The sequence below is a fragment of the Pongo abelii genome, chromosome 19, assembly GCF_028885655.2.
Source record: "Pongo abelii isolate AG06213 chromosome 19, NHGRI_mPonAbe1-v2.0_pri, whole genome shotgun sequence".
NCBI classification, from domain to species: domain Eukaryota; kingdom Metazoa; phylum Chordata; class Mammalia; order Primates; family Hominidae; genus Pongo; species Pongo abelii.
In genome coordinates, this window is record NC_072004.2 from 41,548,569 (window position 1) to 41,561,483 (window position 12,915).

At 49.1% G+C, this 12,915-nt stretch overlaps 1 protein-coding gene across 2 annotated transcripts in view; it reads left to right on the forward strand.

Moving 5' to 3' along the window:
* The window catches only part of KSR1 (kinase suppressor of ras 1), a 169,871-nt gene that overhangs the window by 107,597 nt on the left and 49,359 nt on the right, over nt 1-12,915 (forward strand). The window lies entirely within an intron of this gene.

The window sequence follows — 12,915 nt, forward strand, 5'->3', positions numbered from 1 at the left end:
AGGGTTTCACCGTGTTGGCCAGGCTGGTCTCGAACCCCTGACCTCAGATGATCTGCCTGCCTCGGCCTCCCAAAGTGTTGGGATTGTAGGCACGAGCCCCCGCACCCGGCCTTCAGTAGCTATTTGTTGACTGGATGGGATGGATAGATGGACAAATGGAAGAATGACATGGCACCAGGGCTCATAGTAAGTACTTACTTAATCGAAGTTATATTCTTCTATTCCTAGTTAGAACTTTTTTCAAAGCAAGTTCAGATACCTGTTGGCTTAAAACAGAGACTTACCAGTTTAGGCAATACAAATCCAAGGAAGTCTGGATGCAGGGGCTCAGGTGATGCCATTAGGATGTGCCTGTGGGACAGGCTTGCTCCACATGGCAGGTATGAAGAGCACAGGCAGCTGAGCCTCACTGCCTTCTACTGTAGTCATGCTTGTCCATGAAGGGCTGTTTCCCTTGACTGAAAAATAGCTGAAAAATCCCAGAGAAGGCTCTGATTGGCTTGGCTTTGACCACATGTGCATACTGTAACCAATCACTGGGCTAAGAAGATGGAAGACCCCCACCTCCCCCACCCCCAATAGGCTCAGGAAACGGGTTCTTGGAGGAAAGACAGCCCTGATAACAGAAGGCAGAGACCTGTAGAAACTTTTCCTCCCTCAGAGATGATTTGTCAGAGGCTTTGCAGCTTCGCAGGAAGGGTCTGCAGAGATCATGTTTCTAGACTACAGTAGGTGAGCCCACCCTCCAGTTTTTGTTTTTAATAACATTTCTTATTTCTCTCACTATGAAATCAATGTTTATTTTAGAAAATAATAGAAAGGCAAAGAAAACCCTACTCAGAGACAACCATTGGCTCTTAGCTTTTTAGGTGTTTTCTTAATATCCAGTAATTTACATATATGTTTATTTTCAAACTGTGTAAAGTATAGAAATTATAGAAACAGTAACAGCTACCATTTATTATGGTTTGCACTGTAATCTTACTACTCAAAGGAAATGCTGTAAACCATTTGATGCATTTCTTTCCAGTCAACCAACTTTGCTAGGCTTCTCTTTTTCTTTTTCTTTGTAGTTTATTTATGAATTTATGCTGTAATTCTTTAGCAGGCACTCCCATTGTGCCTGGGACTGAGCTGTGAGCTTTATGTGGAATCTCATTCACTCCTCCCAGTAACTGTATGAGGAGGCAATGCTTTTATCCTCAGTATAAAATAGAGATGGAGAAACTACGTGAAATTATATTTATTTAGTTTTGAGATGGCATCTCACCCTGTCACCCAGGCTGGAGTGCATTGGCACAATCTTGGCTCACTGCATCCTCCATCTTTTGGCCTCAAGCAATCCCCCTACCTTAGTCTCCCAAGTAGCTGGGACTACACGCACACCACCACAGCAGGCTAATTTTTTTGTATTTTTGGTAGAGACAGGCTTTTGCCATGTTGCCCAGGCTGGTCTCAAACTCCTGAACTCAAGCAGTCCGCCTGCCTCAGCCTCCCAAAGTGTTGGAATTACAGGTGTGAGCCACCACAGCTGGCCACTAATTATTATTTTAAAACAGCATTCTGTAAATCTAATTATGAACATCCACTGTAGAAAAAATTTAAAATACAGAAAAGTTTAAAAATAAAATGAAACCCCCACATAACCATGCCAGCCACTGATAGCCAGCACTTAACTGTTTTATACATTTTTTTTTCATTTGCATGGACTCAAGTCCACGGTTTCTGGTGTAGACCTCTAGGAGTTTTGACAGCTGAGCATCCTTTTGAAGGTTGTCCCATGAGCCATCCCAGGCATCTGCTGCAGTTCGTAGGGTTCTTCCTGTTGGTCTCCATACCACCCACCCGAAGCATGCGAGAAGCTGCAGGGGCTTGGGGGCAGTTGGAGTTCATGTGGGGGTGGGGGTTCCCCAGATGATTCACTGGAAGGAGGGAGATGACAGTGTTCTTATTGACTCAGCTCCTACCTTTTGGAGGGAGGTGGCAAGGCAGGGGAAACCTCTTGGTGGCCTCGCATCGCGGACATCCTGGGTGCCTGGTCCCCAGCCCCTGCTGCAGGGCCTGCTGGAGCCTGCACGTCTCCCACCCAGCACCTGCCCCGGGAAGTATGTGCTGACTCCCCAGCTCCCAGGCACAAACTATTTTTGGCTGCAGTGACTGTTCACTACAGTCATGAAAACAGAAACCCCTCTCCTTGCCTCCTTCCCTGGGACACTGCACTGGGGGCCAGGGCTGCCGGGGACCCTGGGCTCAGGCCCCCTTGTCATGAATCGCCTGTGGAGCTGGGTGACAGCCAAGGTGTCCAGGGGCACAGGGCCCCCACCTCCAGGGATACCAAGAGAAGCCCGAGGCGTGAGCCCACCTGGGCTGGAGGATTATGAGGTAGGCACGGGGGTCTGGGCGCAGGAGGCCATTCCACAGCTCCCTGGAGTTGAGTCTGTTTGCTAGACTCTGAGTCCCTGCTTTGCTAACTGGCTGTAGAACACGTGTGGAGAAATCGCATGTTGGGGCAGAAGGTGCTTCTGTTTCATGACTTCATTCGCTGTCTTCTGTGTGATAAAGTCACTAGGGATCAGTAAGAATCTTCCTGAAATAGATCTCCCCATCCTTCTAGTGAATAGTGTTTGGTCATTTCCTGTTTTTGAGTAGGACACACGCTTGTTCTGAGCATGCTGCTTTTCTACAGGGAGCTTAAGAATGTGGAGCTGTATGGGCTGACCCAGCCCTACCTCTCCATGCTTCTGGTTGACCAGGCAGGGAGGCCGATGGTTATAGAGACTGTGAGTGCTGACCTTGGGGTCACACAGACCAAGGTCCAAATCCAGGCCCTGTTACTCAGGGCTTGCCGTGTCTCAAGGTGTGTAACTTAATCTCTATGAAGCTCAGTTCCTTAGCTACCAAGCAGTTGTGCCCAGGCTACTTACACAGTGGTGATAATACCAATAGTTGTTATTTTTATGATTAGACTAATTGTGAAAAGGGGAAATACGTCAAGAAGCTGTGTAAGAATCCATGTGCCATGGCCCTGAGTGGGTCTCAGGACCTGGGCATTAGGGTGTCGCTGGTGACGTGGGATCTGTTTCTTCCTTTCAAAAAGAAGAAAAGTGCATTGTCACCAAAATGGGGGTGGGGCTCACATCTGTAATCCCAGCACTTTGGGAGGCTGAGGCAGGAGGATTGCTTGAAGCCAGGAGTTCGAGACCAGCCAGACTGACATAGTGAAACCTTGTCTCTTTTTTTTAAAAAAAGTGGTAATGGGTAGGAGTGGGCGAGAACATGGACTTGAGGAGTTCTGCCCATCTGCCACCTTCTAAGCCACTGAGGCCTAGGACCTGGCTAGGCTTCAGGTGAGGCCACGAGCCCAGAGCCACATTGCTTCTGGATTGCACAGGGCTCTGGGCCCACGAGGCACTCATGTGGCTTGGCGTCCCTTAGGCAGAGGGAGGTGATTCTCAGGGCAGACCTCAGGGAGATCTTGACCTTGGCTCCCTTCTTGGACTAGCGCAGAAAACCTGGAAGGAATGAAACCTTTGCACTTGGGCAGGGAATGCGTTCTGGAAACTGGCGCGCCCTCCTGGGGGCATGGTATATCCTGGTGTTGGTTACTGGCAAGTGTGTCTGGACACCTGGATCCTGGTCCTGGCACCATTGTTTGGGGTGACCCAGGCAGGTTTTCTCCTCTGTGAAATGAGTGCTGACTAGATTGTCCCTAAGTTCCCTTTGGAGCCTGCCTTTGATCTCGGCAGAGAAGGGGTTTCTTCCCGACCCCTTGAAGATCCGTTGGCCCTTTCATGCCCCTAGAGCCTGGTAGCTGTGGCATTGGTCTCCCCAGCTTCTCCTCGGCCATCTGCTCAGGGTCTCTATTGAGCTCCCATAGCTTTGACGTCTGTTGCTGCTGTGGGGCAGAAGTTGTTTTCAAGGTTTCTGGAAAACCACAGAGGGGCTGCCTGAGGGGAGCAGGAGCTCCTGAGACACCTGTCTCCTAGTTGGACCCCCATGGGGCAGCTCCGAAACCCGACATCTCTTGTTCCTAGGCGGAGGAGCCTGGTTCGTCTGTCTCCAGCTCTGGGCTCACTTGCTGTGGCCTGGCTCATCTCCCATCTGAACGGACAGACCACCCCAAAGGACAGACCTCACGTGCTAAACACTGGGGCATGTCCCTCTGGTGGAGGGCATCTGTGATTTGGCTTCTGGCCCCACAAGGGACCCACCAGACTCCAAGGCTGGCTCCCAAGGCCTATTTGACACTCTGGACGCCTTCTGGCACCAGGGCCCTCACTGGCTGAATTCCGAGCTCTTGCCCTGTGCATGTGGAGGAGGAGGGGACTCGTCTGACCATTCTCTTTTTCAATGGTGTGTCTGAGCAGGGGAGAATGGGGAGGGGGAGCAGTAAAGATGCCGGGGACATGGCCACACCCAGGAACCCCTGTTTAGTTCTGTCAGTGCCTTGACCCCCAGGAGAGCTGGGGTCCCCCATGGGGAGTTACATCTCTAGCCACACCTAGCACCCTGCACCCTCCTCATAGGATTACTGCATCCCAGTTTGCCGGCAACAGTCCCAGCTGAGGCCTGCTGTCCGGGCTCTGCCTTCCGTAGAGGAAAAGTGTCCCTGTTGAGGGGCACGTCCTGTGCCTACCCTCCTCTGTAGCCCTATCCTCAGCCAGCTGCCATCCCAGAAAGGGCCTCTGATCCTAGGCCCTCAGCTTTAGCCCCTGCACATAGCCCTATTTTGTGCAGGGCGGGACTTTCTCATTTGCCAGTCCCCTAGAAGTCAAGTGTCACCCAAGGTTAACGCAGCTCTTTGGCTGTGGCTCACCCTCCCACGTTCCATCCTGACCCCACTTTTCCTTTTGAATGTTCTTTAAACATTTAAAAAATTTAATGTATTCATTTTGACTCAAGTTCTAGTGTGGGATCTTGTGGATAATACTGTTTCTTTTTTTAAAAAAAATTAAAATTTTACAATCACGCATTTTGTGAAATGTTACAAAACATCCTGGGTGTAGGGAAACCCACTCTGTAGAAGCCTTCCCATCGCGTCTCTACATTTTGGGAGTAATTGGGGGACACACCAGTGCCCAAAGCTGGAGTAGCTGTGTGTGTTTCTCTAATGCAGGACACATCTGGCCATTTTCACACAGGAGCCTGGTTTTAGAAATGTGTGTTGATGATGCAGAGAAAGGTGACAAGATATGGGTGTGCCAGCAAGCCTGTCCTGCTGACTGTGTGCTGGGGGTTAGGTGGGGAGGTGGGAAAGGAGGAGGAGCCAGGCCCAGGGCCACCAGGAGGTGGAGCCCAACAGCATTGCTGTGTGTTTGGGGGTTGCCAAACTCTGGCCCATGGGCCAAATCTAGCCCAGCACTATTTTTTGTAGAGCCTTGTGAACCAAGAATGTTTTTTATGTTTTGAACTGGCGGGAGGAATTAAAAACAACAGAATATTTCGTGACCCGTAAAAGTTATATGAAATTTGTTTCAGTATCCATAGTTAAATTTTATGGGAGCACAGCCACACCAATTTGTGTATTTGTTGTCTGTGGCTCTGGGGGTGCCACAGTGGCAGAGTGGAGCAGTTTCGACAGAGACCATGTGGCTCACGAAGCTGAAGAGACTCTGTGTGGCTTTCAGAAAAAGTTTGCCTATTCTCACACTATGTATTAGACCTCTGGATTTATAGAAGGAAGAATGGGGCCTTTCCACGCTGATAGGGAGAGCAAGGAGGCAGCCACAGGACAAGCTTTCCAGGAGGGTGGGCTGGCCTGGAGAGAAAGTGGTGGCTGTGGTGACAGCGGGTGCAGCTGGAAGCTAGATATCTGGTCCCAGGCAGAGTTGAAAAGTGCCAGCCTCCTCCAAAGGACTGGAGTGGAGGCTAAGTGGGATTAAAAGGGAACATGGAGAGACCTTCTTGGAGGAGCCTCCTGCAGCTGCTTTAAACCCCACTGCCAGAGCTCACCCTAGCTGGGGCCAGGGATAGAGCGGTGTGGGGCCTGGAAAGTCAGATGTGACCTGTGATGCCAGTGGTGGCAAATAAACGCTGCCCTGGGAAAAAGGGCTCACTTCATAATGCAAGGCTGTGGACACAAGGGCTGGCTGGTGGTGGGTTGAGATGGCCTTGTTCTGTGTGGCCTTGAGCAAGTTACCTGCCCTCTCTCAGCCTTATCTCCCATCTCAGGCTGTTAGGAGGATTGCATGTGCTGACCTCTGTGGTTCATCTGACAGAGTGCCTGGCACGCAGGACATGTGTAATAAATGCTGATTGCCCTTTCTTGAACCCCTCTCATCTCCTTCTCCCCTTTGACCTGTATTCCTCCACACCCACCACTGTACCTTCTTTCTAAACAAGCTTTCAATCCCAGGCTTACCAATGCATATGTGAGAAAAAGCCAATCCTGAAGGTCCCAGTTCAAGCCCAGCTCCCCACTGTGAGCCCCTATTTGCTTTGTGGAGAGGGAGGCAGGGACCTGGGCACAGGAGAGGACGTCTCCTGGGATAGCTGTGAGCTTGGGCTGGGCTCGAGTTCAATGGAAGGAATATGGCCTCCTGAGCACAGCCGTGCTGTGGCCACATCTGCCTTCTGGTCTGGACATCCCCAGACCTGTTCTGTCCTGGGCTGCTTTAGCCAAACTTTCGGCCCCAACGCCTGCCTGCCCTCATGGTCCGCACCTCCAGAAATTCTGATTTGGCTGGTCTGAAGTGGGGCCCAAGCATTGCGATTCATTTTTAAACTCCCTGGAAAATTCCAGGGCACAACCCGGATTGAAAGCCATTGATTTGTTCTAGGCAGAGCCACTCATTTTATAGATGGGAAATCCGAAGCCCAAAGAGGGGTGGGGACTTGTCTGAGGTCAGGGGCATTGCGGGGACCCAGTCTGGCTCTTTGCTTCACTGTGCTGGCCTCCAGGGAATGGTGTTGAGAGGGGAGTAGTTTGCCCTCAAGGAACCAACTGACTCTTCTGGGAGGGGGCTTTGTTCGCCTTGCTTCCCAGGGGTGGGGTAGTGAGGAGGCTGGGCCCAGAACTGGCCACAAGCAAAGCCAGCATCCCCAGGCTTTCTGCTGATTTCTGTGGAAGCCCCTGGAGGCTGCCTGACCTGGGCTCTTGCCTCAGCCCTTCCTGTGCCTCCCAGAATATCTGACTGTTACTGTCCATGTCTCACTCCTCCCTCTCCGTGAGCCCCAACAGTGGGTGCAGGTAGGAGGAACATCTGTCAGGTGCTCCCTTGCCAATTTGAGATGTGTGGCTCCCAGCCGGGGCTGCCATAGAAACCTTCTCCACTTGCTCCTCTCTCTGTCTCTCCTTCCAGCCCCACTGGGCTCTGGCCTCAGAGGGATGTGCAGGGTCCTATGTCACCACCCACAGGGCTCTAGGAGCCCACGTTTGGCCTCTCTGGTCTGACCAGTTCCTGGGGAAAGGTCTGGGGTTAAGGATCCCTTTCATCCCAGCCAGGGAGGCTGGGGGATGCACCTGCCCATACACACCAGTGATCCAGGTTCCACAGATGTACCTATGTTCCAGCAGCACTGCCTGAGGCATGTTCTAGGGATGCAAAGCTGAACAGAAACACAGAGCCTGGGTTTGCTGCTTGATCTTCCTTCAACCCAGCTTTCACCCGTGTTCTTGCGTGAAGTGCAGTATGTTTGTATACATGGCCGGTACAGCAACAGTGCCGCCCCTGGCATTTTCCTGGTCCACCTGACTGGCCACAGAGAGTGTGGCGCCTCTCAGTGTCAGCAGGCCCGGGTTTCTAAGTATAGACCCCAGGCAGGCCCGTGGCTGCTAGTAAATCCCTGGATACCATTTGATACCTAACTGGCCCTGAGCTGCCGGCTTACCCAGCATGGCCTGTGACGCCAGCCTCTGCCAGCTGCTGGGGGAGGGGGTAGCACGTTGCCCAAACTCATCCTCACCCTCCACTGGAGAGAATGGAGACCAGCAGTCTCCTGCTAATGACATGACTGGATTGTCACAGACTGGGAGTGACCTCAGCACTCAACTGGCCCTGCTCTCCAATTATTATCAGAAAGAATAACTTAATCCCACCTACTGGAAAACATATCTCCTGGTTTGAGGGAGACAGGCAGAGGCAGGGAGCCAATGATCTCTGACGCTGTCACTCTGCTCCTCGTTCCTGCATCCCCACCTGTGTGCACCCATGCTAACCCTGAGACTTGTCAGAGCTGGGACTGGACATCTCTCAAGATGGTTTGGGCATCTCCTATGATGGTCTGGGCATCCATGTCTTCCATTCTTGGTTTGTTAGACAGAAGCTGGGGTGGGCAGTAATTCTCCTGGAAGCAGTATGGACTCCCAGCCGGGTTCTCCAGAACTTTGGGGTATGGGCAGAGAGAGGGGCCTTTTGCCCTTGGCTTTGAGACAACTTAACATCTTCTGGGCACCTCCTGGCAGATGGGATGCCCTTCTGGGGCACTGGAGCCTCTCAGGCCTGAGAAGGTTTCAGAGTGGCTTCACCTGCGAGTTCACCTTCAGCAGGTGGCAAAACTGATTCCCTTATTTGTTTTTGGTTTAGAGATGATCCAGGAAAGTTGTGAGTTACTCTGCTTTGAAACATCTTCCTAAATCAGACTTGGCTGTGCCTGTCACTGTGGCTGGGCGAGTCACATCCATATGTGAGGTTTCGGGGGTGCTGAGTTGCTTTGAGGCACTGTTGAGTCATGATACTGGGAGATGTCAGGGCCCCTCGCGGGGGCCTTCACATCCACGAGACCTTCCTGGTAGCTTTCCTTTCTTGATTAAGTTAACATTGGGTCTCAGAGTCAGTTGTAGAGTTGGGAGGTGGGGCACTTTGTTTCCAGGGTGGGCCACTCACTGAGAAAGCCTGGTCCCCTGGAGTACTTGCTGCTGGGCCTGCATCCTTCCCCGTTTGCCTACAGAAATAAAGTTTTAGACGTCACTCACTGATCAGATTAACCTTGGAAGGCATCAGATTCTTCCCGTGGGGTCTCCGCGCTTAGGCCTGGAAGCCCCATGTTCTTCATGGACATAATTTGTTTTGTTTGCACAGATTTGAATTAGTTATCACCATGTAAAAGCCAGCCATTTAAAAATAAAAATTCAGATTTCTTTAAAACCAGAAGGTCTGGTGCCCCTCCATTGCCTGCCACTTTCCCCAACACCAAGGGAGGAAAGCGGGGGGTTTCTGTTTAGCATTGCCATTGCTGCCGTTGGGTTTCTTGTTCAGTAAAAAGGCAGAGAAGTGTGTTAAATCAAGTTCAGCCTAGAGCTGCCTCCTTAGATATTTTAAGTTCAGCCTAAAGGTTTTTCTGTATATCATGAACTATAACAAGTGGAGGTATAAAAACACTGTAGACTACACTTGTGCCAATCAAATGTAGCCAACTGTTCGAATCTTGTTCAAATAAGGCAAAGGAGCTGTAACCAATCCAGCTGTTTCTGTACCTCACTTCTATTTTCTGAAAGTAGGTAGAAATTAATTTACTTTGAAAAAATAATTTCCCCTGAAAGGTAGCTGCTGTATCCCAAGGCTTTGCCAGGTTAACAAGTGACAGCATGGAATATTTGGAGGAGGTTTGGAATCGTGCGCACATGGGTTTCAATTCTGCCCAGCCACTTGTTAAGCTGTGAAGTCTCTGAGCCTCAGTAAGATGGACTTAACTCCATCTACTTGCGGAGTTGATTAAAGATAAAATAATGTATACAAAGCCCTAGGCATATTGTTCTGGCAAATAGTTTGTAATAATAAATGTAGTTACTTTGAGAACTTGAAACTTGGTATGGGTGAGGAGGAGATGAATAAAAAGAAAGAAAAAGAATCCCTATTTGCATTATAGTTAGGTTGAAGATTGGGTTTCCTCGGCCTGGCTCCCTCCCCAGCCCCATTAAACATCTCTATCATCTTCTGGGGAAACTGCTGAGTCATCACAGCCTTGGAGTATGTGGTGGAGAGACAAACGGAGGACACCCTTCCAGAGAAGTAGAGGATTGCTTTGTTCAGATAAGGTGAAGGTCGCTTTTGTGCTTGCCCTGACGGTATCGCCAAGGTGCTCTTAACAGTCAAATGAGGGCAAAGATATCCAAACCTCATTTCAATGGAAGACAGGCTAAGGGAAAGAAAGCAAGACATGTTGATTGAATAGAAGCTTCTGCATGGCACCATTTGTCTAATCTGCCTCCCTGCTGGTGCCGTTCTCATCAGTGGTTTCCTGTGACACTTTAGTTTTATCTTCTGGAAGGCAACCAGGGTTTTGGCCAGTGATGAGCTTCTTGGTACGGTTATGTGTCTGGCTTTATTTTGGTGTGAATCCTTCTAAGTGGTGATGTGATTCTTGCCTACAGCCCTGAAGATTGAAGAATATACTGAAAAGCTACAAAAGCATCTGCCATCAGCGGGTACAGTAAAAAACAAACCAAAACAAAAAGGCAGGCATCTAGCTCCAGCCCTGCTATGGGAGAAAGGGGTATGGATTGGGCCTCATACCTTCAGGACTCAGCCAGTATCTTCATCAGGGTTAGTTTTGACGCTTGAGGCAAGGAATTACAGCATGTAAATGGAATGACAGTGAAATTAGTCCTTAAAAGTAAAATTAGACACAACTTGCTAAAAATCATTGTAAATTGGCTTAGATTCTCAAGAACTGTGAGCTTTATAGCAGTCATTTGATGTGGAATGTCTGGCCTTCTCTGTTATAGAAAATCTGGAAAATATAGAAAGGGTTAAAGACAAAAAAAAGTCTGATCTGGTCCCATAGCTCTTTGAACTCTCTCTGCTCTAGTGCGCATCTTATTGCATTGTGGTTACCTGTTTAAATGTCTGTCACTCCTCCCACTGGGCTGTGGGCCACTTGAGACCAGAGGCATGTCCCATTGGTTTTTTATATTTGTCCCAGGCTTGGTATTGTTGCTGGATATAGGGGTCCCATTCCGGATCCCAAAAGAGGGTTCTTGAGTCTTGCACAAAAAAGAATCCTGGGTGAGTCCACAGAATAAAATGAAGGCAAGTTTATTAGAGAAGTGGAGAAACAAAAGAATGGCAACGTAGGCAGAGCAGCCCTGAGGGCTGCTAGTTGGCTATTTTCATGGTTATTTCTTGACCATATGCTAAACTGGGGTAGATTATTTGTGAATTTTCCGGGAAAGGGGCAGGCAATTCCTGGAACTGAGGGCCCCTCCCCCTTTTTAGACCAATAGGGTAACTTCTGGGCATTGCCATGGCATTTGTAAACTGTCATGGTGCCGGTGGGAGTGTCTTTTAGCATGCTAATGCATTATAATTAGCATATAATGAGCAATGAGGAAGACCAGAGGTCACTTTGGACACCATCTTGGTTTTGGTGGGTTTTGGCTGGCTTCTTTAGCTCATCCTGTTTTATCATGGGGTCTTTGTGACCTGTATCTCGTGACCTCCTGTCCCACCCTGTGATTAAGAATGCCTGACTTCCTGGGGATGCATCACAGCAGGTCTCACCCTCATTTTACCCAGCCCCTATTCAAGATGGAATGGCTCTGGTTCCAGTGCCTCTGACAGTGTCATGTGGCTCAAAGTAGTCAGAGCTGGAGAGGTTTCCTCCCTCCCTGATGAGAGGAAAGGGCACAAGTTTTGAAGTCCACCGAGCCTTGATTCAAACATTCATTCTTTGTATTTTCCGTTGCTTCATAACAAATTTAGCAGCTTAACACACCACCCGCTCTCCAGGCAGGCTCTGCTTACATCCCTACTTGGGATCTTACAAGGCTGAGGTCAAGGTGTAGGCCAGGCCTTCCTCTTACCTGGAAGTTCTGGGGAAGAATCCACTTCACCTTCATTCAGGTTATAGGCAGAATCCATTTCCTTGTGGCTGGAGGTCTGAGGTCCTCATTCCCTCAATGGCTGTCAGCCAGGGGCTACTTTTTTTCCCAGAGGCCACCCCCATTCCCCTCCTCCTTCAAAGTCTGCTGAGTCCTTTTCATGCTTCGGGTCTCTGACTTCTCTGTTACCAGCTCAAGAGAACCCTTTGCTTTTAAAGGGCTCTTGTGATTGGATGAAGCCTACTTGGATAATTTCCCTTTTGCTGTATATAGTAATGCCCCCTTTTCTGTAGGGGATATGTTCCAGGACCCTCAGTGGATGCCTGAAACCATGGATAGTACTGAATATGTATATATATGAGATATATACTGTGTTTTTTCCTATACATGCATACCTCTGATAAAGTTAGTAAGTTGGGCACAGTAAGAGGTTAATAATCAACAATAACAAAATAGAGCAATTATAACAATACACTATAATGAAAGTTACAGGAATGTGGTCTTTCTTCTCTCTCTCAAAATATCTTACTGTACTGTTCTCACCCCTCATCTTGTGATGCTGTGAGATGATAAAGTGCCTACGTGGGGAGAGGTGGCAGTTGATCTGATAACCAAGATAGCTACTAAGTGACAAACAGGCCGGGAGTGGAGACAGTGTGGAGACGCTGGACAAAGGGACAATTCACGTCTCCGGTGGGATGGAGCTGGATGGTGCAAGATTTCATCACATTACTCAGAATGGTGCATAGTTTAAAACTATAAATTGTTTATTTCTGGAATGTTTTATTTCTGGAATGCATTTTCCATCTAATGGTTTTAGGCTATGATTGGCTGCTGGTAACTGAAACTGCAGATAAGAGGGAGACTGCTGTAAAGTAACAAGATCAGGAGCAACACCAGGGGACGAAGGTCACAGGACTATCTTAAAATTCTGCCTGCCACTTTCTTCATCGTATGGCCTAGTGACCTCGTGCAGGTGACATAATCTCTCTGAGCCTCTTTCTTCAGCTGTCAGGTGGGCCCAGTGAAAAGTTTTGACAGAAATCAGGTGAGGCAGTAAGTGCCTCTGCAGTGTTTGGTGAGGTTTTTTTTTTTTTTTAATCCTTCATTTCTTGAGCCAGTTTGATTTGAAATCTCTCTTATCTGATTCAGAT